Here is a 27,955-nt window from a genome sequence, read left to right on the forward strand (position 1 = left end):
TCCTTAAAATTATACAAAAGCAATAAAAGGAAATGACATATATAGATAAAAAATGGGTAGGTCCATAACAGGAGCTTTCTTCACTTTGAATACACTATTCATTTCTACAAAAAGATCAGTGCTGGGGTGGTGTTTTTTTTTGAAGGGAGTCTTCTAATTTAAGAGTCTACGGCCATATGTCACAATCTCTGTGGAAACAAAGATGGCCACTGTGATGAAATTGCACGAGCAACACACTCCTCTTTGTGGGGAAACATATGGTAGGTGCAGCTAATCCTAGCAGGCTGAGCTCTTTCCCACCCCCTCATTCTTTTCGTATTGGAAAAATATTTCTTTGCAACATGCATTTGCTTCTGAAGTAGAAAATTTGGATCATGCTCTAAGAGGTTGGACTTCAGCTGATGGGTTGTGGGGCTGGCCGTAAAGATGATCGAACCTGTCAATTTCGGTTTCCCGCCATTTCTCGTTTTTCTTAAATTCAGTTCTCCACATTTCTGCAGCCATCTGCAATATGTTTTGGAAACAATACTGAGGTGGATGGACCACATTTCTGACTTAGGGTAAGGTAGCTTCCTATGTTCGGGTCCAGAATCTGAATCTTGAATTTGCAGTAAATCAGCAAGGATGGTTGAGTCCCAAGCATTTCGTGACAGCAGTCGTGAAAAGAATCCTCAACCTGTAAATACTCAAATGTAGATTGGTATGTGCACGTTATCCCACTGTATGTGCATCAAAGGATGCAATACTTACCGTATTTTTCGCCCTATAGGACGCACTTTTTCCCCTCCAAAAATGAAGGGGAAATGTGTGTGCGTCTTATGGGGCGAATGCAGGCTTTGCGCACCTCTCCGCAAGCAGCGGGAGCCCAGCGCTGGGCTCCCGCTGCTTGCGGAGAGTTGCCTGCATGCTGAAGCCTGCGCGCTCTGAGCTCAGCGCGTCCAGGCTTCGCGGACCTCTCCGCAAGCAGCGGGAGACAGTGCTGGGCTCCCACGGCTTGCAGAGAGCTGCCTGTTTGGGGGCTGGGGTCGGGGGAAGCTCGGGCTTCCCCTGTCCCAGCCCCGCACCTGGGGAAAAAATAATCCCCCCCCTTTATTTCCCCCCCAAAAAACTAGGTGCGCCTTATGGGACGGTGTGTCCTATAGGGCGAAAAATACAGTAATTGGTCCTACTTCCTGGACCACTATTATGAACTTGGCTGGAGTTCATAGAATCACAGAATTATAGAGTTGAAAGGGACGCCATGCTTCATCTTGTCCAACCACATGCAATGCAGGTAGACCTTGGGTTTTTAGTGGTGGTGGAGAATAAGCAGATCTCAGAAGAGCTCACAAGAGCTCTAACTCATATTGTAGAAGCATTGGGGAAAGTATTTGCCCTCTTCTCTGAGTGGTTTTCTTTCCATTTAGATGTCTGCATAATATTCTACAGTGGTACCTCGGGTTACATACGCTTCAGGTTACAGACTCCGCCAACACAGAAATATTATCTCAGGTTAAGAACTTTGCTTCAGGATGAGAACAGAAATCGTGCGGTGGCAGCAGGAGGCCCCATTAGCTTAAGTGGTGCTTCAGGTTAAGAACAGTTTCAGGTTAAGAACGGACCTCCGGAACGAATTAAGTACTTAACCTGAGGTACCACTGTACCTCATAAGGTTGAGTGTTGAGTTGAAAATATGCAGTCTGATCTTCCTCACATTCGCTCAGGGACTCACCACTGTTGTCTCACCACTGCCAGGGTTGGGCAGAGCCAGAGTCAAAAATGAGCAGAGCATTGGAGGTCAGTTTTGCATAGTTGGTGACTTTCTTTCACACTCAGGAATCCCTCTTCCTTCTCCATCCAAGGCCAGCAAGAAGCAGAGGTGGATCTACTATGAAACTAATGAAGGTTTAGCTTCTGGTCCCCTGGTGCAGGAGGGGCTTCAGAAGCAACTTTAGACCACGTTGCTTTGAAAATTTGAATCTAGTAGACCAGGCACCCCAAGCTCAGCCCTCCAGATGTTTTGGGACTACAACTCCCATCATCCCTAGCTAACAGGACCAGTGGTCAGGGATGATCGGAACTGTAGTCCCAAAACATCTGAAGGGCCAAGTTTCAGGGGGTGCCTGTAGTAGATCCAATTAAGTCTCAAATTGATTAATTTCCCCCCTATATATTTCAACTAGTTTGAGAGTCAGTAGCACAGACATTGTAAAGGCTGATGTAAACAACACTACTGAAGAAGATAACAATGGTTACGCATACTTCATTGCTGGTTGTGAAGGGCCTCCCATGGCAGTTCGAGCTTTATCAGAGCCTCAAAAATGTAGGTCCGCCACTGGCAAGAAGCGCTAACAGAGTTTGAGGACCAATTCCAGCCATGTGGAAGCATTCAAAGTGGTCCAAAAGAAGGCTCATGAGTAGGGCTGCCATGACTCCTTGATTTTTTGGACATATCCACAATTTGTTCATTGGAAATAGCGCCCAGGTGGAATTTCCAAAAATGTCTGGGGAAACCCGGGCGAATGGCAAACCATTTCGGAACTGTTGATTATTTTTTTTTTTTGCGAATTTAGCTCAAAAACTTCATTTTTTGGAGATTTTGTGGCAACAACTTTTGTGTCCGGATTTTCACTTTTTGAAATACCGTATTTTTTGCTCTATAAGACTCACTTTCCCCCTCCTTTTTAAGTAAGGGGAAATGTCTGTGCGTCTTATGGAGCGAATGCAGGCTGGCTTCTGAGATTCAGAATATTTTTTTTCTTGTTTTCCTCCTCCAATAACTAGGTGCGTCTTATGGTCTGGTGCGTCTTATAGAGTGAAAAATACGGTACTAATGAGGAGTGTGTAACGTGGGGAAAATTCCCATCTAGAGAGCTCTGGAGGGCTGGATTTGCTGTCTGGACCTAAGTTGCCCCACTCCGATACAGAAGTTGACTTTCACACCAAACCCAGCAAATGCCCCACAGTAGTCTGTTGTGACGTGGGGTTTGTGATTTCAGCTCTCTTGACATAATCTGCTGGAGACAGTTCTCTAGTAACACTTCTTTATTACAGCAAACAAGACTGAAGACTGAGGAGGGGAAAGCTACATTTATAGGGACAGGGGACTAGCTAGAAAGGATACATTTTGGAGGGAACAATATCAGGCAATCACAGTCCTGCCTTTTGGAGGAAACCAATAAGACAGAGGATCCAAATACAGCAGTTTAAATGAACCAATAGTAGCTGTACCCCCTGAAACCAAAAGGCAGTTACTTTACCCTAATGCAAATATAGACAATAATAATACAGATATAAAATCCTTTGACTCAATACACAACACCCCTCCCCCCCTAGTGAGCACAGCAGACGTAATCTCTCAGGTACTGTGGGGTCCTACAACTTCTACTTGATCTCCTGACAACAGGCGTTGCCGGTTCTGGATTGGGTGTTACCTGTGGTAGAGGGGCTGCTATAGGGGTTTCCTCAGGAACAGATGGAGTCCCAGACATCTCAGGGTTCCCTACCTGTACCTCGTCATCATGAGGACTAGCAGACCCTGGTTCATTTGCTGAAGCCCCTGGTGACTGCACCTCTGGGCCATTTTCACTCTGGTCTTGCAGCTCTGCGTCGTTAGCCAGGGATGAATTATCTGACTCCTCCCTGCTGAGCGCCCGGCGCCTCAGCTGATCTATATGTCTCTTCCAAACTTGCCCATTTTCCAAGGTTACATAATAGGACACAGGTCCACTAGCCCGGGTGACCACACCAGCCACCCACCGCGAACCTCGTGAATAGTTCCTCACCCAGACCAGATCTTCAGGGGCGAGATACCTTGTTGTGTCAGTCTCAGCCTGGGGGGTTGCTCTTGAATTATGGTTTGGCATTTTATCCGGGTGGACATAATCCAGCACCGTTACCAGTCTTCTACCCAAGAGCAGCTCAGCTGGCGACTTGCCCGTCGCAGTACACGGCGTCGCATGCTGCAAAAATAACATTCGCGCGATGCGAGCTGACCAGTTACCCTCCATTAAGCGCGCAATGGATTCTTTGGCTGTTCTTACCATGCGCTCAGCCTGCCCATTGGAGGATGGGTGAAAGGGCGCGGATGTGACCCCTCTTATGAAGTTATCAGCCAAGAATGCCCTGAATTCTTGGGATACAAAAGCTGCCCCATTATCTGATACAATGGTCTCAGGTAACCCGTGGGTTGCAAACAGCTGCCTCAACACCTTGATTACGGCAGCTGATGCCATGCTAGGGACCATCGCCACTTCTAACCATTTGGAATATGCATCGACGACAACCAAAAAGACCTTCCCCTGGAATGGCCCAGCAAAATCTAAGTGCAGCCGGCTCCAGGGAGATCTGGACTGCTCCCACCAGTGAACTGGTGCTCTGGCCACTTCTGGCCGCACCTCTTGGCATGCCTTACATGTTCGTACCCATTGTTCTATGTTCTGGTCCATTCCAGGCCACCACACATAACATCGGGCTAGCGACTTCATCCTGACCATTCCCGGGTGTCCCATGTGAAGCGTCTCAAGCACCCTGTTTCTCAGTGGTGCTGGGATGATCACCCTATCTCCCCACAGGAGACAACCCTTATGCATGGACAACTCGTGCTGCCTTGTCGCATAAGGCCTGAATTTGTCTTCATGCGGACCACCTGGCCACCCCCTCCCCACCCAAGTGAGCACACGGGAGAGAACAGCATCTTTCCTCGTTTTCTCAGCTATATCAGTAGCCGTTACAGGAGCCCCCGGAAGTGTTTCCAGCATCATTATGTGCTCCGCTGGAGCGGGATCCTCATTGCTCCCGCCAGGAAGGGGCAATCGACTCAGCGCATCAGCGTGGCACAACCGTTTCCCCGGCACATGGGTCAAGGTGTACTGGAACCCGTTCAGGAATATAGACCAACGCAACATTCTGGGGGAGAGAATTTGTGGCGTTTGTTTGTTCGGGTTGAACAACCCTAACAGCGGTTTGTGGTCCGTTTCAATGGAGAAATGGCGACCGTACACATAATCATGGAACTTTTTGATTCCTGCCACAATTGCAAGCGCCTCTTTGTCAATTTGAGCATAGTTGCGCTCCGTGGGCGACAACGTACGGGAATAGAAAGAGATGGGCTTTTCCGACCCATCCAGTTCCCTATGACTCAGCACCGCCCCCAGGCCGTATTGAGAGGCATCACATGCCAGGACCAGCGGCTTTGACTCATCATAATGAGCAAGGACGCTCCCGCTACTCAGCATTCTTCGCAAGGAGTCAAAAGCCTTCTGCTGCCCCTGCCCCCATCGCCACACATTCTTTTTCTGCAACAGTCTATGTAATGGTTCAGCTACCGAAGCTTTATGGGGTAAGAACGAATGATAAAAGTTAATAAGTCCCAGGAATGACTGCAACTCCGTCTTGTTCTGTGGTCGTGGTGCCTCGACGATGGCCTTAATCTTAGCATCTGTGGGGTGGATGCCTGATGCATCAATTTTAAACCCCAAGAAATCCACAGCTGGCACCCCAAAACTGCATTTTTCCTTTTTCAGTTGCAACCCCACCTCCTTGAACTTGAGCAACACTGCACGGACACGCGCAACCAGTTCCTGTGGGTCTTTTCCAGCAATCAAAACGTCATCAAAAAATGGCAAGACCCCCGGCAGACCTCTTAACAGGCGTTCCATGAGCCCTTGAAAAATCCCTGGGGCCACACAAACTCCAAATTGTAATCTGTTAACTCTGAACGCCCCTTTATGTGTGACAATAGTCTGTGCTTCCGCTGATTGTGGGGTTACTGGCAGCTGTTGGTAGGCTTGTGCCAGGTCAATTTTGGCAAACACCTTGCCCCCAGCCAGTTTAGCCAACAGATGTGATACGACTGGAATGGGGTATGAGTTTCCCCTGAGTGCCTTATTGATAGTACATTTGTAATCTGCACAGATCCTGACTTCCCCATTTGCTTTAAGGGGCGTGACGATTGGAGTCTCCCACTTAGCAGAGTCCACGGGTGAGAGAACTCCCTGCTTGACCAATTTATCCAGCTCTGCTTCGATCTTGGGTTGCAGTGCAAATGGCACTCGCCTTGGTTTGAGTCGGATTGGGGCCACCCCAGGGTCCAACTCGAAGTCAACTGGGGGCCCTTTATAACAACCCAGTTTTCCATTAAAGAGACCAGCAAACTCTTTGCATAATGCCTCGCTCATCTCAGGGCAGGTTTGGATTGAATTAAGCCCTGATATACTCAGTCCCAGGGCGGGGAACCAGTCAGTGCCCAGGAGACTGGGGCGACTGCCCTTCGCAATCACCAGTTTGAGTACAGCCTGTTTGTCCCGGAACTGAACTCTCACGGCACACATTCCCATAACATGGATGCGGCCCGCTGAGTATGACTGCAAGGTTGCCGGGAAGGGCTCCAGAGGGGGCAACTTACCCCTGGGGAAGAATGTCCTCGCGGTCTGGTCCGACACGATAGTGAATCCAGATCCGGAGTCCACCTCCATGTCGCACTGCTGACCCTCAATCTTCACCTTGACGTGTGCCTTGCCTTGCGCTGGGAACTGCACGACCCTCCCGTTGATCTCCGTTACATAGTGGCAGTCCTTTAGAAAATGGGTTGCTGTGGGCGGTCTGCGATGCTCCAGTCTAGGTGTTCCTGTCGCTCCCAACGCCGCCGATCTACAGACCCTGGCGATGTGACCTGTCTTCCCGCACGTCCGGCACATAGCATCCCGGAAACGACAACTCTTCCGCTCATGGTTTCCGCCACAACCTGGACACCTGCCTCGGTGATCTTTGTGCACTGTGCAGGCCTGACGCACTGACTCGACCCCACGGACTGGGCTCTGGCTCGGAGTAGCCTCTAGCTCGTCCATGGCATGCGCAACTTCTATCTGTGGCTTAGGGGCCTTGCGACTGGCATCAAGCTCCTCTCTTTCATAATTCTCCGTGGCGGTGGCCTCCTTCAAGGCTGAAGCAAGGGTAACCTCTTCTTTAGCCACGATGCGTCTTCTGGCTTTCTTGCTGCTCAGACCACCGATAAACCGATCCAGGAGAGTCTCTTCCAGATTTTGGAAGTCGCAGTGCTGAGCGAGCTTCCGCAGTTCAGCTAGAAATGCAGATACAGACTCCCCAGCACGCTGCTGCCTCTCATGAAACTCCATCCGCCGGGCCATCTTGGTCTCAGTAGGCGCCAAATGGCTTGTTAGGCAGGCAAGAATATCTTTGAGAGATGTCTCACTTAGCTTCGCTGGAGCAAGCAATGCCTTGGCCAGCTTGAAGGTCTCAGGCCCACAGTAGCTCAGGAATGTGGCCCTTCTTTTGCTGGCATCGGTGATCCCTTGAGCCACTGCGAAGAACTCGAAGCGTTCGACGTAGTCTTCCCACGTGTGGGGCTCTGATGGCTGGAAGGGCTCCAATACCCTTGGACTCTCCATTGTCCTGTGGCAGGGTCGTCTTCTCAGCTGGCCAGTGAGTCTTGTTCTTAGCTGCAATCCGGACTCTGAGGCAGGGCTGCGTTTAACCGCTCCTCAGCATTCCGGATCCCATCCTCGTCGCCAGTTGTTGTGACGTGGGGTTTGTGATTTCAGCTCTCTTGACATAATCTGCTGGAGACAGTTCTCTAGTAACACTTCTTTATTACAGCAAACAAGACTGAAGACTGAGGAGGGGAAAGCTACATTTATAGGGACAGGGGACTAGCTAGAAAGGATACATTTTGGAGGGAACAATATCAGGCAATCACAGTCCTGCCTTTTGGAGGAAACCAATAAGACAGAGGATCCAAATACAGCAGTTTAAATGAACCAATAGTAGCTGTACCCCCTGAAACCAAAAGGCAGTTACTTTACCCTAATGCAAATATAGACAATAATAATACAGATATAAAATCCTTTGACTCAATACACAACATAGTCATGCTGGTTCCTCAAGTCTGTTGCTCTTAGGAAGCTGTTTATTCCATGCTGACGTCTGCTCACCCTACGATGTCATCAAATTTCCTGTTTTTCAGGGGACCTCCCCCACCTTCTGCTAGGGGAGTGTTTCAGGGAGCTGCTCTAAAAACAAGAGACATTCAGAAATTAGAACATGTGGTTAAATGCAGCGTAGCTAAGTAAATAAAGTAGGTGTTCAGCGGTGAACGGTTAGATCTTTGCTCACCATGGGAAAACTGACAGCTTTAAACGTTGAATGGAGTAATTTCTTTTTCTGTTAGGTTTTTCTTTTCTTTTTTAAAGAAAGAGCCACACTTGTGTTGCTTGGCTTTGTTTTTAAACACAAAATATTGTCATCTTTTTCTTCTGTTTCTCTTTCATAGAAAAAAAACAACAACAGGGCACTGAGATTTCCTTTTCCTCCTCCGATTTTGAACATGCGGAAAGTATTCTCAAAATAGTTCCTTTGCAATGATACTTTGCAATTTCTTTGCAATTATAGCTTTGCTATTTTATGTGCTCCATTAAAAAAAAAAAAAGATTTTTAAGAAAGAAAATGTCTTTAAAGTAACCTTGGGGTGTTATCTAACACTTCATAGGTTGAGCAAAATTAACAGCCAAAATATGCATTTCTGGAGATGTAAAAAGCAGATTTTATGCATATATAATGGAACTGCATAAAAATAAATAAATAAAAATAAAATGTTTCTGGGCTGCAGTTTTGAATGAAATGCAGAAAATGACTGGTTGCGCATTATCCAGAAACCCCAAAACAATTTTTCTCTGTGTGCTTCAATCCGAAGTTTTAAATGTTCAGTCTTCAAAGGTTAGCAACTCCTGACAACAGCAAAAGTTTGTATAGTTCAGCAATGGAAAAGTAAAGATCCCCCAACAATTACAGAATGGCTGAGGAAAACTTTAGGGAATGTTATGGTGGTAAAACATACATCTGTCACACCATTAAATATAACTAGCAAACCAACGTTAATGTGAAAGAGGAGCCTTTTTCGTTCAATTCAGTGTTACATAGATAAAATAGCTTATTAATTTGACACACTATCATTATGGAGAGTCTCAATTCTCATTTTTTCTCATTCTCCTTTTTCACTTTTTAGATTTTGTTTTATACTCTATATTAGTAGATTGTAATATTTATAATTTGAAAGTATAAATAAATTCACATACATCTGGAGGGCTACAGTTTCCCCAACTCTGCTATGCAACTTTTCTGCCTTATCCATGTACTATATCAATATTCAGATACATACATCATGTCATCCTGAACTCTTCCATAGCGGCCATGCTGATTTTGCCCATGTACATAGTCTTTTTGCATGTGCTGAAGAAGAAACCAGGTAGCCTTCCATCAATTATAGCTTCCCATTTTGGCTGAATCAGGAAACTGTAGTTGCTTCAGAACATTCCAAGGCACGCAGGTGGTGCTGTGGGTTAAACCACAAAGCTTAGGACTTGCCGATCAGAAGGTCGAGGGTTCGAATCCCCGTGATGGAGTGAGCTCCCGTTGCTCAGTCCCTGCTCCTGCCCACCTAGCAGTTCGAAAGCGAGATGAATGTCGCAACCCCAGAGTCAGCCATGACTGGACCTAACGGTCAGGGGGTCCCTTTACCTTTACCTTAAAAAATAAACAAGACTATTTTTACTGTACATTGCCCTGAGATGATTGTGGAGCAGAAGAAGATGAATTATTGGTAAGGCTGATAACATTATGCACTGTTTTCGGGGGAAATCACTTTGTAAAAATATATAGAATAGGCAAAAAGGCGTGCAAATGTGAATATCCAGAGAAACTCACTGAGGAATATTCACAAGGATTTAAGAGAACCTGAGAGAAATAAAAATTGACATGTATGCCCATCCCTGGAAAGCACTGCAATAGGGTGTTACCAGAACTACCATTCTGTTTTCTTTTTTTAATCAATCACCTGCGAAATATCTATTGTTCTGTTTCATTGGTCTGTACAACTTGCTCACCCAAGAGAAATGTTCTTCCCACATTCACAACGATGTGATTAGCTGTTCTGCTCTGCTCATTCTGTCCTCTGTTTCGGAGACCAAACAAACACTTTCATTTCTTTTCCCAGGCTTTCATTGCTACAACAACAATAATAATATATTTTGGCTAAGTATTCAAATAAGCCGCTTGTATGGTCTACATCTGCTCTGGAAGAGCAGATGTGTCCTGCGGGGATCAAAGGTTTGAGATTAAGCCATTCTCTGCACCAAACTTCCATGTATACTGCATATCTCTCTCAGGATTTTACTTACGATCAAATCTTGGATTAATAAGCCAAGACAGGAACAAGCCTTTTGCTCATACATGGACCCCAGTGTTTATTCCTTTTTTTTGGTGACCCAGCAAAGAATTCAGTTAAGTATTGATCAAACCAGGAAACCATGATTAGTAGCTTCAGAATAAGTCAGAATATTAAACCTTCAAGGCATGATTTAAGATGGTGGAATGTTCTGTAAAAGGTAAAGGTAAAGGGACCCCTGACCATTAGGTCCAGTCGTGACCAACTCTGGGGTTGCGGCGCTCATCTCACTTTATTGGCCGAGGGAGCCTGCGTACAGCTTCCGGGTCATGTGGCCAGCATGACTAAGCCGCTTCTGGCGAACCAGAGCAGCGCACGGAAACGCCGTTTACCTTCCCGCCGGAGTGGTACCTATTTATCTACTTGCACTTTGACGTGCTTTCGAACTGCTAGGTTGGCAGGAGCAGGGACTGAGCAACAGGAGCTCACCCTGTCACGGGGATTTGAACCACCAACCTTCTGATTGACAAGCCCTAGGCTCTGTGTTATTTCCACTATTGTATGCATCTTAACTCTCTTTTTTTTACCCTAGTATGTGTATTTTTGTACTTGGCTTGCACTGCAAAATTTGGAGAAGTGCACGTTTCAAAGGACAGCTTTTGTTTTGCATTTTGTTTTGGAAAGTTTAAATTAGGTACGTTTGCCTTTAAAAGGAAACTTATTCAATTCCCTCCCCCTCCCCCCATGCCAAGTATCTCTTAATACTAAAAAGAGGTGTGTGATATCCCATCTGTCAAAGTGATAGGAGGACTGTGTTTGATCAGAAAGCATGCTGGAGGAAATAGGACTTCTTCCCGGGGTAGCAAGCCCGTTCACTTCTCGATAAAGTCCTATGGCTCTTCTATGGATGTCTGAATTGCTTCTCCAATGAAATAGCAGCTGAGTTAATTCTAGCATTTTTGTGAAGTTCCTAATAATGCTGCCTTTGTGTAGGTACTAATCACAAGGCTGGGCTTGGCAGTTGTGGGGAGGCAATTAATTTTATCTCCGAAACATGTATGTACTGGGGAAGTCCCTGAGTATGTGAACATTATTTTGGGTGTTCCCATTTTCCTTCTGAACTGACTGGCCCTCAACCACCTGAATTTGCCATTTTTTTGCTTAGCATTTACACCATGCTGCCCACGACCTGGTGCCTTGCAGATGCATTAAGAGCACAACTCCCATTGGTTAAGATTTAAACTTCCTTTGAAGTTCACCTACTTACAGTAGCTGTTACACTGCTGTTTGTGTAGGATGAAGGCTGTCAGTTCGGTAAGAAAGCCCTTAAAATCAACCTGATCCTTTATATCCCTGCCTAGTCACTGAAATACTGGAGAGAGTTGCTGTTAGTGGTCTCCCATGGCTCAGATGCGTGGCTGATATCCAACAGGAGCTGTGTGTTCAGTATTGTAGGCCCAATTTTGTGAAACTCCCTTCCAGTTGAGGTCACCTTAAGTGCTTACTGAAGAATTGCTTTATTCCAGCCGGCACTGTAGATGAATTCTGATTTTATCATTTTAACGGAGTTTTATTTGCGTTGTATTGAGCTTCTCCCATGCAACTTAGAGATGATTACAATTCTGCAATATATGCGTTGTCAGAATGCACAAATAAATAAATGAAATCAGACTGTTGGGTTGTGCTTTAAGGTATTGTGGCAGTAGTATCTTTCTTTCTTTTTTTAAAAAAAGAGTGTGTTTGTGTTGATAGTATCAGGGAGATGGAACAACTCTCTTGTTTTCAGGCTTCTCTTCTTCCCTGAGGGGAGCTTCCTCAGAGATGAGCCAACTGCGCAGGGAGCCTCTGGGGCCCAGCTCCTTCCCTCATCTTGCGATTTGGCTGTTCCCTGGATACAGACCAGAATGAGTTCCTACAAGGAAACGGTTCTTCTGCCATACTGATTATGCTCCGCGAGGATCAGATAGTAGTTTGAGGGAGGAAACAACCTCTTGTTTGGTTGGCGTACTGCGTTGAATGTGTCGGAAGCTTGTGGTTTTCCTCCTCAGATGCCTTGTAGAGAGGGGGAACCATCGCTCTGCAGCATAGGAAAAGCTTGCATGCATCAATCGCTAGCATCTCCAGTTAAAAGAATCTGGAGAAAAACCCTTCTCTGCTTGAGACACTGGACAGCCACTTCCTGCCAGCTAGTGGAGGCTGGTCTATTCGAGCGGACAGAACTATGTCCCTCTGACTTCAGCCTGCCCTCAGCCAGCTACCACCTGTCTACGTTCTTTCTTGCATCATGTTCTGGGCTAGAACTGGCAGTCAGCTTTTGTCCTCCTTTGCTCCTTCAGAAGGGAGGAGGATGTGAGAGGACGGAAGTTAGTTGGCTCCATCTTTCATTGGCTCTGACTCTCCCTATCAGTGGCTCTGGCTCTGCCTACTGTCGGTCTCCCTGCCATCTTCCATTTCCAATGGGCACCAGCCAGAGTAGACAAGACTGGGAGAGTATAACAGCAGCTGGACTCTAGCCACATTCAGACCATAAATTTAAAGCACTATGGTACTGCTTTAAACAGGGACACGGGTGGTGCTGTGAGTTAAACCACAGAGCCTAGGACTTGCCGATCAGAAGGTCGGCGGTTCGAATCCCCGCGACGGGGTGAGCTCCCGTTGCTCGGTCCCTGCTCCTGCCAACCTAGCAGTTCGAAAGCATGTCAAAGTGCAAGTAGATAAATAGGTACCGCTCCGGCAGGAAGGTAAACGGTGTTTCCGTGTGCTGCTCTGGTTCGCCAGAAGCGGCTTAGTCATGCTGGCCACATGACCCGGAAGCTGTACGCCGGCTCCCTCGGCCAATAAAGCGAGATGAGCGCCGCAACCCCAGAGTCGGCCACAACTGGACCTAATGTTCAGGGGTCTCTTTATCTTTACCTTTACTACTTTAAACAGCCATGGCTTCCCCCAAAGGATTCAGGGAGCTATACTTTATTACAGGTCCTGAGAGTTGCTAGGAGACCACTGTTCCCTTCCCAGGGATGTGGGTGGTACTGTGGTCTAAACCACTGAGCCTCTTGGGCTTGCCGATCAGAATGTTGGTGGTTCGAATCTCCGCAATGGGGTGAGCTCCCTTTGCTCTGTCCCATCTCCTGCCAACCTAGCAGTTTGAAAGCACACCAGTGCAAGTAGATAAATAGGTACCGCTCCGGCGGGAAGGTAAATGGCATTTCCATGCTCTCTAGCTTCCATCACAGTGTTCTGTTGCACCACAAGCAGTTTAGTCAAGCTGTCTGTGGACAAACGCCAGCTCCCTTGTCTTGAAAGCGAGATGAGCAACCCCATAGTCGCCTTTGACTGGACTTAACCGTCCAGGGGTCCATTACCTTTTACCTTTTTCTTCCCCTCCCAGAGTTACAGTTTGCAGACATCCTTGTGAAAAGGGACTGGCTGTTCAACCACTCTGGGAATCGTAGTTCTGGGAGGGGAATGGGACCTCCTAGCAACTCTCAGCAACCCTTAACAAGCTGCAGTTCCCATAATAACCGTATTTTTTGCTCTATAAGACTCACTTTTTCCCTCCTAAAAAGTAAGGGGAAATGTGTGTGCGTCTTATGGAGCGAATGCAGGCTGCGCAGCTATCCCAGAAGCCAGAACAGAAGAGGGATTGCTGCTTTCACTGTGCAGTGATCCCTCTTGCTGTTCTGGCTTCTGAGATTCAGAATATATATATATATATATATATATATATATATATATATATATGGTTTTCCTCCTCCAAAAACTAGGTGCATCTTGTGGTCTGGTGCGTCTTATAGAGCGAAAAATACGGTATTTCTGGGAAGCCACAGCTCTTTAAAGTCGTGAATGTGGCCGCTAGGTTTTTTTAAATTGTGCACCCTCAAATTTTAAAAATTGGGCCTTCGGTACCTGGTACCCAACTGGGTATTTTTGGGATCACAACCCCCATTATCTGTGACCCAGCGAACGACCTTCTGGTTAGGACCAATTGGACTGGTAACATCTGGAAGTCACCATGTGAGGAGAGACTTCTTTAAGTGCGCATGAAGTTTTAAATAGGAGTCTGACCTTTCTCATGCATTTTACTTGCGGTGTGGCCTTCATCTCACTAGCATGAGCACGTGGTGCTGGTAAACATATCCTCATGTATATATATAGGGAAGTTTCCATTCCAGTGACGCATGTGGCCGGTGGGAACTGATGCTAAGAAGCAGCCATCCCCCCGGACGAGGACGGGGGACATATTCATTGACCCTGCAGAACGCACTGCTGAAGTGTGTGCTATCACATGGAAACATTTCCACATGATCTAAGTTTAAGACGTAGAGAAATGTGTGGCTCTCCAATGTTGCTGGAGACCATCAGCCCCAGCTAAGCATGGCTAGCGGTTAGGGATGATGGGTGGTGCAACCCCGCAACATCTTGGGAAGACCACGGGTTTCTCATCCCTGGAGGAAAAGGATCTTTATCATGGAGTGGAGCGCATTAGAGGACTCTTGGTCTTTAGCGGAGTTTATTTATTAAGCACGATTGCTGCCAGCGGGGTTGTTGTATGACATGTTTTCCTTGCTCATGGTTTGTTTACTCAAAACGAGAACTCCCAGGAGGAAACAGATCTTCCGAGAGCTCAGTTGCCATAGATGCTGCTCCTTCTTGATGCAGCTTCTTCATAAGGATGACAGCGTATAGGCTATGTATATATTTCTGCTTATTTTGCTTTTAAAGAGACATTAGCTCTCTTCTTGAGATCATTTACAAATTAATAAACCAACCAACCAACCTTGCCATTATTTGTTAAAATTGCGCCTTTAATCTTTTTGCCGTCCTTCCCTAGGATAATAAAGCACAAGAGCCAAAAGAGGTTTTTAAAAAATGAACCAATGTGCCCTTAACATTCGGATTGGCTGATTCAAATCTGGCCTCGCTAACTGAAATGGACTCTGCCTATTTATTTATTCAATTTCTAAACCACACTTCATCATATATTATCCCAGAACAGTTTTACCCACAAAAGTATACACTTTAAAAATGATAACTTTTCTTAAAAACATTGTAAAACATTGTATAGTCGTACCTTGGATCCTGAACGCCCAAGAACTCAGACTTTTTGGCTCCTGAACGCTGCAAACCCAGAAGTGGTTGTTTTGGTTTGCGAAAGTTCTTTTGGAACCCTAATGTCTGATGGGGGTTCTGTGGCTTCTGATTGGCTGCAGGAGTTTCCTTCAGCCAATCAGAAGCCACGATTTGGTTTTCAAATGTTCTGGAAGTCGAACAGACTTCTGTAACGGATTCCGTTCGACTTCCAAAGTACGACTGTAGAGTACAGTACAGCAGGTGAACAATATCAGATTAGTCAATTACAGTGTTATTTAAGTAACTTGTCAAATGTAAATCAGTTAAAACCTGCAGCCCTGGTAAATTGGTTTAAGATTATCAACTCTGCTCTACCGTAGCCTCAGGGTCAACCTGTCAAATAACAGGTGTGCGAGAGCAATTGTTCGTTCAGCAATGAATTAAAATAATGCATAATTTGAATTTGAAAAGAGCAGGTTTCTGAGAACACAAAAAACAGTGTTTGTGACTGTTTAAAATTCTATTATTCCAGATAATATTTTTGTGGCTTTCAGAAAGACCATATCGCTGTCAAAGGGGGAAGACTGATAGAATCACCTTCTTTATGTCTTTATAATCTAGAATCATAGTTGTGCTGCATAGATACTGTGCCTTTAAAGCACATTTGAAGCACATTTGAAGCACATGGTTTTCCTCAAAGAATTCTGCGCTCTGTAGCTTGTTAAGGGCTGCTGGGAATTTGAACTCTCTGAGGGATAAACTACCACGCCCAGAATTCTTTGAGGGAAAGAATGTGCTTTGGATGTGCTTTAAAGTGTACACAACCTTGGTCTTAATAATCTGGAATCAATAGGCTTCAAAAAATAACCTAGCCACCCTCTCCCCCAGCTGATGCAGAAAGCCCACTTTTACAACATCTCTGCTAGGTGGCCATTATGACTCTGCTTAGATACCTCTCTTGAAGGAGAGTTTGCCAGCTGCTTGGGACTGTAAACTAATTGGCCCTAAAACTGTTGGGTCTAAACCAGTGGTGGCCAAACTCAGCCCTCCATATGTTTTGGGACTACAATTCCTATCATCCCTGACCACTGGTCCTGTTAGCTAGGGATAATGGGAGTTGTAGTCTCAAAACATCTGGAGGGCCAAGTTTGGCCACCACTGGTCTAAACCAAAGGCAAGGCTTCCCCCCCCCATTCAACCTTGCAGAGGTGGGGGAGATTCCAGATCTCCTGGAAGATTAAGGCCACATCCACACCAGATATTTAAATCACTTTGATACCACTTTAACCTTCCACCAAAGGATCTAGCTAGCTGTTAAGGGTGCTGAGGCTTGTTAGCAGATTCCTGTTCCCCAAGTTCCCAGGGAAGAGGGACAGACTGTTAAACCACTCGGGGAATTGTAACTCTGTAAGAGGGTGGCACTGTGGGTTAAACCACAGAGCCTAGGGCTTGCTGATCAGAAGGTCGGCGGTTCGAATCCCCGTGACGGGGTGAGCTCCCGTTGCTCGGTCCCAGCTCCTGCCCACCTAGCAGTTCGAAAGCACATCAGAGCGCAAGTGGATAAATAGGTACCTCTCCGGCGGGAAGGTAAACGGCGTTTCCATGCGCTGCTCTGGTTCGCCAGAAGCGGCTTAAGTCATGCTGGCCACATGACCCGAAAGCTGTCTGCGGACAAACGGCGGCTCCCTCAGCCTATAGAGCGAGATGAGCGCACAACCCTAAAGTCGTCTGCAACTGGAGCTAATGGTCAGGGGTACCTTTACCTTTACTTTTAAGAGGAATAGGGGTCTCCTCACAACTCTATGCACTGTTAGCAAACCCCTGGGTTCTTTAGGGGGAAGGTGTGACTATTTAAAATGGCATCATAGTTCTTTCAATATTTATTGTGAAGGTGTGTATTGTGAAGGTATGTATTGTGAAGGTGAGACCGCCCCAGCCAGATTGCTGTCTCCTTTTTGCTCTCACTTCACAACACAGGCAAGAATATTATAATCCAAATTCTCCCTTCTACAAGCTGCCTGGTGACTGTCACACATGATTATCTGCCTGCGTCACCACTGCTGACTTCTGAAAGTGTTGCAATGATGCAGCAGGCCTTGAAATCCTGGCCCTGTGTGTGTGTGTGTGCAGGCACATTTGGACATGAGAACCGCTGCCTGCCTTCGAGACAAGGACAGCTTTCTAATATAGAACAAAGACTACACGTAGTTGTCTGGCTCGCTGGCAACTCTTGGCCTGCTGCACTGCGTCCGTTTGTGTGCCAGGTCTCCTGTTTTGCTCGCTCTCTCCCACCCCACCCCTTCCTGCTTGTTGCAGAAATGGATTGGGTGATGCAAGAACCATTTGCATAACTACATTATAAAGGAGCCGGTGGTGCTGGTAGTTTTCCTGAAAAGAGCCTAGTAGTCAGAAAGAACTTGTTGACGTAGTGGCAGGGCCACATTGAAAGCGCTGTTTTTCAGCCATGGCTCCCCACCCCCCCAAAGAACTATGGGAAGAGTAGTTCAAGGGTGCTGAGCCTTGCAGGTATTCCCTTTGCAGAGTTAACAAATTTCAAAGTTACGTAACGATCAGTCTTCTTCCCAGGGAACGCTGGGTATTTGAAATATACTCAGAGTCGCAAAGTGATTTCATGCTCTTTATTCAGCTCATAGTGGTGAGGAGGAATGAATGAAAGTCCCCTCAAAGTATCCGCTTTATATACATTATTTACACAATAGGCTGCACATGATTGGCTAATTCCGGAATTCTACTGTAAGCCAATCAGGTTGTGGATTCACTTATATCTGGAGCATGATTGGGTGGTTCCTGCCAACCAATCATACTGCTGCATTGTTCTAGGACCAATCAGACTGCTGCATTCTGAATCCTATTGTTCTAGGACCAATCAGACTGCTGCAATTTGGATCCTATTGTTCTAGGACCAATCAGACTGCTGCAATTTGGATCCTATTGTTCTAGGACCAATCAGACTGCTGCAGTTTGGATCCTATTCAACTCAGTACATAACAGTATTGTACCTCTGTAGCGGGGGCAATGGGGATCTCTGGACAGCACCCATAACAAGCTACGGCAGAAGCCGTGTCGGATGTTCAGGTTCCAAAGAACATTCGCAAATGGGAACACTCACTTCCAGGTTTGCAGCGTTCAGGAGCCAAAACGTTTGACTCGCAAGGCATTTGGCTTTCAAGGTATGACTGTACATTTAAAGTACTATGATACCACTTTAAACAGTCATGGCTTCCCCCAAACAGTCCTGGGAACTGGGGCAGCCTGTCTTGCTTCACTACCTGAGGTGAAACTGGAATGTGCTGCTGCCACCACCTCAAAAGAAGCTTTGCTTACCTTTGCAGCCGTGAGTTCCAGGTTCTGGGGAGATCTTATGGGGTGCAATCTTGCCACAGAGGATCTCACCAGAAGCCACCACTTCTCACTTCTCTGGTGGTGAGAGTGCCACCGCTTGATATTTCACTGCCTGACGCGGCTGCCTTAGTCCGCCTCATGGGCAGGACAGTTCGCTGCTGGAAACTGTAGATTGTTAAGGGTGCGAGACTCTTAGCCGCTTTGAGACTCCTTAAAGGGAGTGAAAGGCGAGATATCAAGTCCAAACTCCGCCTCTTCTTCTTCTTCTTCTTCTTCTCCTTCTTCTTCGGGTTGCTATGAGACCCCAATTCCTCTCATGGAGCTACAATTCTTGGAGCTTCTTGGGGAGAAGGATTGATTGTTAAAACTCTCTGAGAATTGTGGTTCTGTGAGGACCAGCACTCTGATCCTGCACCCTGGCTCAGCTGGAACACTGCTGGCTTATTCTGGGCTCAGCCATCAGAATTTAAATTTGTGTAATTTAAGCTGGCATAAGTCACCAAAAAAGGTTGGGATGGGGCAAGGAGAGACACCTTTAACCAAACCATATTCATCTTGGGCACGTAACCTTGGGCCCAATCCTTAAAGTGTGGGCCCACACTCACCTGCCACACGAGAAGAAGAAGAAGAAGAAGAAGAAGAAGAAGAAGAAGAAGAGGAGTTTGGATTTGATATCCCTTTTTATCACTACCCGAAGGAGTCTCAAAGGGGCTAACATTCTCCTTTCCCTTCCTCCCCCACAACAAACACTCTGTGAGGTGAGTGGGGCTGAGAGACTTCAGAGAAGTGTGAGTAGCCCAAGGTCACCTAGCAGCTGCATATGAAGGAGTGGGGAAGCAAACCCGGTTCACCAGATTACGAGTCCACTGCTCTTAACCACTACACCACACTGGCTCCTAAATGGAGTTTGGGATAGGTGTAATTTTGATTGGTATGAATTATGCCAGCCTACATTGCACCAGCTTTCTATAGTTAGGATTGATCTGTTAATCTGAGCTGGATTTTCAGAGACCCGTCTTTAACAAATAACCGACAGCATTCATTATGATTTATTTGAGAGCTCTTACCTTTGTCCCTTTTTAATCTGGAGAGTAAAAGTCAAAACATCTTAGGGACTCTTTGTTCCTTGGCTGTTCCAACTTCTGATTACCCTTGGCTCCAAATTGCCACAGGAGTATGAGCAAGGAGGTGGTTTGTACTCTTCTTTACACTACTCTATATCAACAGAAAGCTGTAAACCCATCAGTGTTAATTGCGCTGCTGTGGTTTACCCGCTGTTGTAAATGAGGTGAGAAGCCAGATCAGGAACTGTAAAGTGCTCAAGTGTATAGCAGCAGTAGTATTTGAAAACAAGCCAGAAACAGTGTATTCCTTTGACTGATGCTTTGTGTATGGCTATAAAAAAACACACAAACCCATAATGAAATAAGATACTCTCAAGGATTATCCTGTGAGCTTGGTGGTGGTTCCGTTAAATGCTTGCGATGACAAAAATAACAACCCAGATTTCAGGATCTTTTAAGCATTCCTTCGTAGTTCAGCGGTAGAGCAAATATATTGCAGGCAGGCAGAAGGTCTATGGCTTCTCCAGGTAGTATGGTCTCATATGTTCCTCTTAACAGAAGATAGCCCTCTGTCTCAGGAATGGAGAGCCTGATGTTGCCGAACGTCAACACCCATCATCCCTGACCGCTTGACCATATTGGCTTGGGTGGCTGGGAGCGGGAGTCTTGAGGGACATCTTGAGGGACATTGATCCCCCATTCTTGTCATTCTATGAAGGGCTGTAGAGGACAGTTCTCTCTTTGAAAGGTTACCTGGTTTAAAGATAAAGAATCATAAGAAAGGAGGAGAGCAATGGCTGCCATTTTACTCTCCCACAGTGTCTTGGAGCGACTCTGTCTTGGGGCATTATGGGAAATGTAAATGGTGGTGTCCCAACCCAGAAGCTTTGTTGTTACCCAGCACTGCCCCCTGGGGCACATGAATATACATGGGGGTCCCATCAAAAGTCAACTTCTGTATCTTTTTCTCCCCCCGCTCCAAAAAAATCTAAACTTCCCCTCAGTCAAGATGGCAGACTGAATCATTCCAGAGTTTACTGACTGAGACACCTCAAAAGATATTGTCACACCATTTGGTGTTATGGTTGCTGAGCTGAAGGAGGCGACTTTGGTCTATATTTGTATAACTGCGGACTCCACTAGGTATTCTCTGTAACGTATCCATGCTTATATATCACATTTGCAGAATTCCATATCCCCTCCAACAGTTTCAAATACCAGGAGATATGTTATTTGCTAAGTTTAAAAACACACACACATTGGAAAGAATCCTAAAATAGACAGGGCCAAAGGAGTGTGACTGATCGGAATCAAAGGGCAAACAAACTAGACACTGACCTGGCATAACCCACAAAAGCACTTCAGGTTTCTCCTCTGTGCCATGAGTCATTCCGTGTCACTCAGTCAGAGCGCAAGCTCCTGGAGGAGGAAAAATTCAGCTAATGGTTTCTCTTTCCACAGAATAAAAGCCTTCAATGAGCTTGCTCACAGGATCCTTAATAAGTATGGAGGGGGGGGTGCATGAAGGATGGAAAAGTCAACGTTGTTGTGGGGGAAAAGACGTGACATGGTAAGGAAGTGGGAACAGACCAAAAGGGCTGATGTGCTAGCAATTCTGGAAAAGTCTCCTCCCAGACCAGAAATCCTTTAGGTGAAGATTCCAAGAATCAAACCTGGACCTTCAGACATAGAAGGTACTCCTCAGTTTAGGGCTGGCTAAAAGTTCCCCAAAGTAAGTTCCCTTTTAAAGTAAGGAGCAAAATAAACTCCACTCATTGCATGGGGCAAATTTTGAAAACTGGGGGCTGGGGAGATGGGACGCCGCTGACGACAGCTCACTGCCCTCTTCCCCAAACCAGTTTGCTGAGGCACCATTTTGAATTCCCTACAATGTGCCACGTAGGGTGATTCTGAGGATTTCAAAATGGCCACTGGCAACATGGACGAGTTGGAAGGTGCACTGTTGAGTTTTGGAAACGCAAAGACACCTCTTCTCTAGGAACTAGAGAATCACGTAGGGTGATTCTGAGGATTTCAAAATGGCCACTGGCAACATGGACGAGTTGGAAGGTGCACTGTTGAGTTTTGGAAACGCAAAGACACCTTTTCTCTAGGAACTAGAGCTGGCATGGGGCTGGGGATCCCTTCCATGGGTGGCAGAACTCTGTATCTTCTTGTGTTGCTCCTCTTGGGTGTATGAGCTGCCAAGGAGTGTCCTAGGGCTCCTCCAGATTTATTGACCATTCATCCTCTGCTTGCACAAAGCTTATGTAGAAATTAGACCATGTCCAGCCTTTGAGTACACACCATACATTTAATGCACTTTTAAAGCATATAGCTTCCCCCAAGGAAGCCTAGGAACTGTATTTTGTTCAGGGTGCTGGGAATTGTAGTTCTGTGTGAGGGGTAAACTACAGTTACCAGGATTCTATACAGGAAGCCATGTGCTTTAAATGCCATGGATGCATGGATAGGCAAACTAAGGCTCATGGACCAGATCCGGCCCAATCGCCTTCTCAATCCGGCCCGCAGCCGGTCCAGGAATCAGTGTGTTTTTACATGAGTAGAATGTGTGCTTTTATTTAAAATGCATCTCTGGGTTATTTGTGGGGCATAGGAATTTGTTCATTTTCCCCCTTCAAAATATAGTCTGGCCCTCCACAAGGTCTGAGGGACAGTGGACTGGCACCCTGCTGAAAAAGTTTGCTGGCCCCTGGTATGGTGCATACACAGACTTTATGGACCATTCATTCTGATCTGCCTGTGAGGTGGTTATATAACAATGGACATTCATCCTGATTTCATCTGATTTGTCTGTGTGGTGGACGGTTACATGTATTGCCATGAGCCATTTATCCCACACTGTTTAGTGTGTTTACACATCATTTTCCCTAACTTAAAAAAACAAACAAACCATGCTTTTAAAAATAAAAATAAAAGTAGATTTGTTGCACCAGAATGCTTTAATCCACTTTGATTGCACAAACCAAAATTTCCGGTATGCAATTGCAGCCCTACCACATAATACTGGCAGTCTGGAGATGACTCAAGACAACAGGCTAAGCGCACCCATTGACCAGGCCAGCTCAGCTTGGCATCTCAGAAAAGAATTAGCAACAAGGCAAAACCAGAGCAAGCCTGCAAAACCAGTCACTGTTGAATTCAAATGTCAGACAGACCAAATATAAACTCGGATACATAAGTATTTTGGGGAGGTTCTGCTGTAGATAGGGGACTGATATTGTAGAGCAAATTTCACTAGTCAGAAATGATGTTGCATCAGAAGAGTACAGTATCCTTATGCCAAATTGGCTGACTTTGCCAATCTGGTAACGCAAGTTGTGTTTTTGTTTTAAAGCATCACATAAGGAAAAGTTATAGGGACCCCTGACCATTAGGTCCAGTTGTGGCCGACTCTAGGGTTGCGGCACTCATCTAGCTTTATTGGCCGAGGGAGCTGGCGTACAGCTTCCGGGTCATGTGGCCAGCATGACTAAGCCGCTTCTGGCGAACCAGAGCAGTGCACGGAAATGCTGTTTACCTTCCCGCCACAGCGGTACCTATTTATCTACTTGCACTTTGACGTGCTTTCGAACTGCTAGGTTGGCAGGAGCAGGGACTGAGCAACGGGAGCTTAGCCCGTTGCGCGGATTCGAACCGCCGACCTTCTAATCACCAAACCCTAGGCTCAGTGGTTTAACCCACATCGCCACCCGTGTCCCATCATAGTTAACATCATTTAGGTCAAGTCGTGTCTCCTGTTTCCGGGTCTCTTTCACAGGAAGTGATTGGCTAACTCAGCCCCCCTTTGTGTTAGGCAGGGGTAAAAAAACATTTATTTCACAACCTTTAGATCAGCAGCAAACTCATCTTCCTGCAGGAATAAAAGAAATGGAAAGTTTTGTTGTCTGAACAAAAACTGCTTTGGGGATTATTGTTGTTGCACTGCAAAGCCTTGCTGTGAATTCAGCAATAGTTGTGTGAGTAGAGGAGCAAGGGGTTTGGAAGCCAGCTTTTTAAGCATAATTTTTTGAGCATAACTGGTGACAATTGCTGCGATTTTAAAGGTAGCAGCTAGAGAAGGTTTGTCAGAGTACTGAGAGGAAATCCCTTAAAGTGTTAAGTTCAATCCAAATAACTTTATTGTGCTAGCCATTGGTCATGGCAAATCTGAATAAAAAATAAATAGAAGCAAAAGGGATGCCGTGCCACAAATACAGTCGTACCTTGGATCTCAATTCCCTGACTCCTGAACAAATCGACTGCCGAACGATCGAAACCCAGAAGTGAGTGTTCTGGTTTTCGAACGTTCTTTTGGAACCCGAACATCCACGGGGCTTCCGATGCTTCCAATTGGCTGCAGGAGCTTCCTGCAGCCAATCGGAAGCCATGCTTTGGTTTCTCAACGTTTTGGAAGTCAAACGGAGTTCCAGAACGGATTCCGTTCAACTTCCAAGATACGACTGTAATAGTCTCTCTTTAGATCTTTGCGTTTCTCTTATAGTTCACTGCTATATTGTCCAGTTGGCAACATATCTGACGCCACATCTGTCAACTTAAGTAGGCTCTCACTGTCCATACACCATACATTTAAATTACATTTAAAGCACATGGCTCCCCCAAAGGATCTTGGGAACTGTAGTCCACCCTCTCGCAAATCTACAGTTTCCAGCACCTTAAAAAAACCAACAACTATAGGCTGCATCGTGCTGCAGGGTTGACCCTGACTAGGAATGAGTGAACGTTTCAGTATCGGTTTCACTAATTTTTCCACTCTTAAAGTCAATTCTCGACACTCCACATTTTTCATTGGGGGGAAAAACCCATGGAAATCCTGCATATGTATTCTCATAAACCTTACTTGGCTAGAGAATCGCATTGTAAATGTGAAAGAAGTGCAAACCAATTTTTGGTTCTCATATTGTTTCGGAAATTGTGAATTTCCTTTCAGTGCTAATTGAATCTCATTTCTCCGCTGTCCTTAGCCCTGTAAAAAGGTAAAGGTACCCCTGCCCGTTCGGGCCAGTCTTGCCAGACTCTAGGGTTGTGCGCTCATCTCACTCTATAGGCCGGGAGCCAGCGCTGTCCGCAGACACTTCCAGGTCACGTAGCCAGCATGACAAGCTGCATCTGGCGAGCCAGCGCAGCACACGGAACGCCGTTTACCTTCCCGCTGGTAAGCGGTCCCTATTTATCTACTTGCACCCGAGGGTGCTTTCGAACTGCTAGGTTGGCAGGCGCTGGGACCGAATGACGGGAGCGCACCCCACCACGGGGATTCGAACCGCCGACCTTTCGATCGGCAAGTCCTAGATGCTGAGGCTTTAACCCACAGCGCCACCCGCGTCCCTTAGCCCTGACCATCCTTCAAACCACTTTGTGCTTTACACATGAAAGACAGTAAATTACACCCAAACAGGAGAAATAGCTTAGTTTCCTCAATTTAGGCAAGGAACAGAATCCATGCTTTTTTCTTTTGCCACAGAATTGAGGTCACCCTTGTGCAGATTTTTATTTTAAATACGAAGTACGCACAGCCCCGTGAATGCTTTGCTCCTTTTTCCTTCATCATGACTTTTGCTGACTTCTCTACCCATCTCACCACTCCCCTTTCTCTTTTGGAGCTTTGGTTTAAATTTAAAATTAAATGGGTGATATCCAAAGTAATAAATTAAAGGGCATCTGAGGAGTCTTAAGGACTGAGCTTCGAAGCAATAGAGCCATGGAGAAACCATGTAATTTTCAAAGGCCTTTATGTGGCGTGTGGGATAGGCTGCTGGCTCTTTAAAATTACTCACTGGAAGAAATTCTGGATGGCTGAGGATTAAATCTGATCATAAAGTGTGGTTTTACTGTGAAGAATAACATTGTAAAAATGCCACTTTCATAGTCATCAGAATCTGTTCATTGTGTGTGTGTGTGTGTGTGTGTAAAGACATCTGTTAACAGCCAGGCCAAAATACTTTTCTACAGTTTCGTTTTCAAACAGAGCTAAAAGGCAATTATTCCTAGCCTAGGCCAGTTTGCTACCTGAGGTAGATTGTAATCCCTCAGGGTGACTAGAGACTCAGCTACCTTAGTCAAAAAGCAACATTTTGAATGTGTTATAAACATGCAACACCAGATGGCGCTGGAGAGTAAAAGAAAATTCAATGCGATTTTCCATAGCGGGTTTCCCCCCCCCCTTTCGTTATAACAATTTAATTTTTGACTTATTTATAGGGTCGTCCGTCCGTGCCCGCCCCCTGATGGGCAGATCCACCCCATGTTGCCTTTCTTACACAGAGCAGTCCTCTGGTTGCAAGGGTTGTGACTTTTTAGTTTAGAGAAAAGGCAAGAATTGACATGATACGAAAGAAGTTTATAAAATCGTGTGCGAAAATTTAAAAAAAAATTAACGGTGGCGTGAAGAAATTGGATCGAAAAAATGTTTTTTCCCCTCCCTCTTATAATGCTATAACTTGTTGACACCCAACAAAGTTGAAACATTGGAAGATTCAGGGCAGATAAAAGAAAGGGCAGTTAAACTATGGAACTCCCACAGGAGGCAGCTATAGTCACCAACTTGGCTGACTTTAAAAAGAGAATTTGACAGATTCGTGGATGATCAGGGGCTGCTAACCCTCATAGCTATGTTCTGCCTCTATGGTCAGAGGCAGTAATGCTCCTGAATACAAGTTGCTAGAAACCACAGGAGAGGAAAATGCTTGCAGGTTTCCCCCGGTCATCTGGTTGGCCACTGTGAGAGCAGGATAATAGACTAGATGGGCCACTGGTCTGATCCAGCAGGCTCTTTTTTCTTTTTTTTTTAACAGAATGGAATGATTTATTAGAATCCTTTTAGCAGGAAAAAAAAAATCACGCTGTGCTATTTTTTCGAACCCGTTCATGCGATAAGCCACCAAAGGTTCTCATTACCTGATAAAACCATTTTGCATATACAGTGGTGCCTCGCAAGACGAAATTAATTCGTTCTGCGAGTTTTTTCGTTCTGCGAGTTTTTTCGTCTTGCGAAGCACCACTGTGTATTGACGGTTTTCCATAGGAATGCATTGGCGGTTTTAAAAAAAAAGGCGCAAGACGTTTCGTCTTGCGAAGCAAGCCCATAGGGAAATCCGTCTTGCAAAGCAACTCAGAAAACGAAAAACTCTTTCGTCTTGTGAGTTTTTCGTCTTCCGAGGCATTCATCTTGCGAGGTACCACTGTAAAGGGGAATAAGAAGGACTGGACATTCTCTCTTTACAATGGTGAGAATACCTAGCTCTTTCTTTACCAGCAGGCTCTTATCTTCTTGAAGGAGTGTCAGAAGCACAGGAGTCGCCTGTCTGCAGGGCCGGCCCACCTATGAGGCAAGCTGAAGCAGCTGCCTCAGGCAGTGGAATTCTGTGGGTTGGCACTCCACTCGCACCTGCGGCCACTACTGGGGCCGTGTGGTGGCATTTTCTTCCGGCGAGATCTTGCAGAACTCTCGTGAGATCTCACGGAGCTCCATAATGTCTCACCAGAAGAAGCCATGATCATTGCCGCCACATGACCCTGATAGGCAAGGCAGTGGGGGAATGGCACCTGCCTGTTTTCCCTCAGGTGGCGAAATGGGATGGGCCACTCTGGTTTAAAGGGAAAGAAGGGAGAGCAGTGGCTTGAAGTTGTCCACAGTTGGCCATTGTGGTACCCTTCAGAGCAGTGCTATTTTTTCTAGAAAAAGAGGTGCCGGAACCCACCACGAATGCCTCCCTCTTTGCGTGGCAAGGTCCCGCCCCGCCCCCCCCCCTCATGAGGTTGAATAAGACACTTGACGCTTTCAATAAACACTCACAAACTTTTTATTGATAATAACCAGTTAGACAAATTAAGGATTTATACAATTTTGTAACATGCAGAGAATAGCATTTACAGTGGTGCCTCGCAAGACGAAATTAATTCGTTCTGCGAGTCTCTTCGTTTAGCGTTTTTTTCCGTCTTGCGAAGCAACCCTATTAGCGTCTTAGCGGATTAGCCCTATTAGCGGTTTAGCGGCTATTAAAGGCTATTAAAGGCTATTAAAGGCTTAAGGGATTAGCGGATTAGCTGCTAAAAGGCTATTAGCAGTTTAGCGGCTTAGAAAAAGGGGGTGGGGAGCGGAAAAAAATCTGAAGACTCGCCCATAGGGAAATTCGTCCTGCGAAGCGCATCGGAAAACGGAAAACCCTTTCGTCTAGCGGGTTTTCCGTCTTGCGAGGCATTCGTCATGCGGGGTACCACTGTATAGTGAAACCAGAGACTGGAACTGAGGGAAGTCGGGGTGTGTGTGTGAGGAGGG

At 46.0% G+C, this 27,955-nt stretch overlaps 1 protein-coding gene and 1 long non-coding RNA gene across 5 annotated transcripts in view; one reads left to right on the plus strand and one right to left on the minus strand.

Annotated features, from left to right (window-relative positions):
* The window catches only part of PDE8A (phosphodiesterase 8A), a 186,758-nt gene that overhangs the window by 114,252 nt on the left and 44,551 nt on the right, over window positions 1-27,955 (plus strand). Inside the window, exon 1 of one of the 4 annotated variants that reach the window (XM_083411964.1) lies at window positions 15,450-15,490. The exons of the other annotated variants lie outside the window; for them this stretch is intronic. The gene's annotated coding sequence lies outside the window, so the exon portion shown is untranslated. Of the gene's footprint in view, window positions 1-15,449; window positions 15,491-27,955 lie in introns of those variants that run through there. 4 annotated transcript variants of the gene reach the window in all.
* Window positions 553-8,383, minus strand: LOC310663938. Its single transcript, XR_014504696.1, has 3 exons — window positions 8,113-8,383; window positions 7,932-8,009; window positions 553-676 (listed from the first exon to the last, which is right to left on the minus strand). It is a non-coding gene; the product is annotated as an uncharacterized lncRNA (long non-coding RNA).

Source organism: Podarcis tiliguerta, assembly GCF_965153285.1.
Source record: "Podarcis tiliguerta genome assembly, chromosome: 14".
Taxonomy (NCBI): domain Eukaryota; kingdom Metazoa; phylum Chordata; class Lepidosauria; order Squamata; family Lacertidae; genus Podarcis; species Podarcis tiliguerta.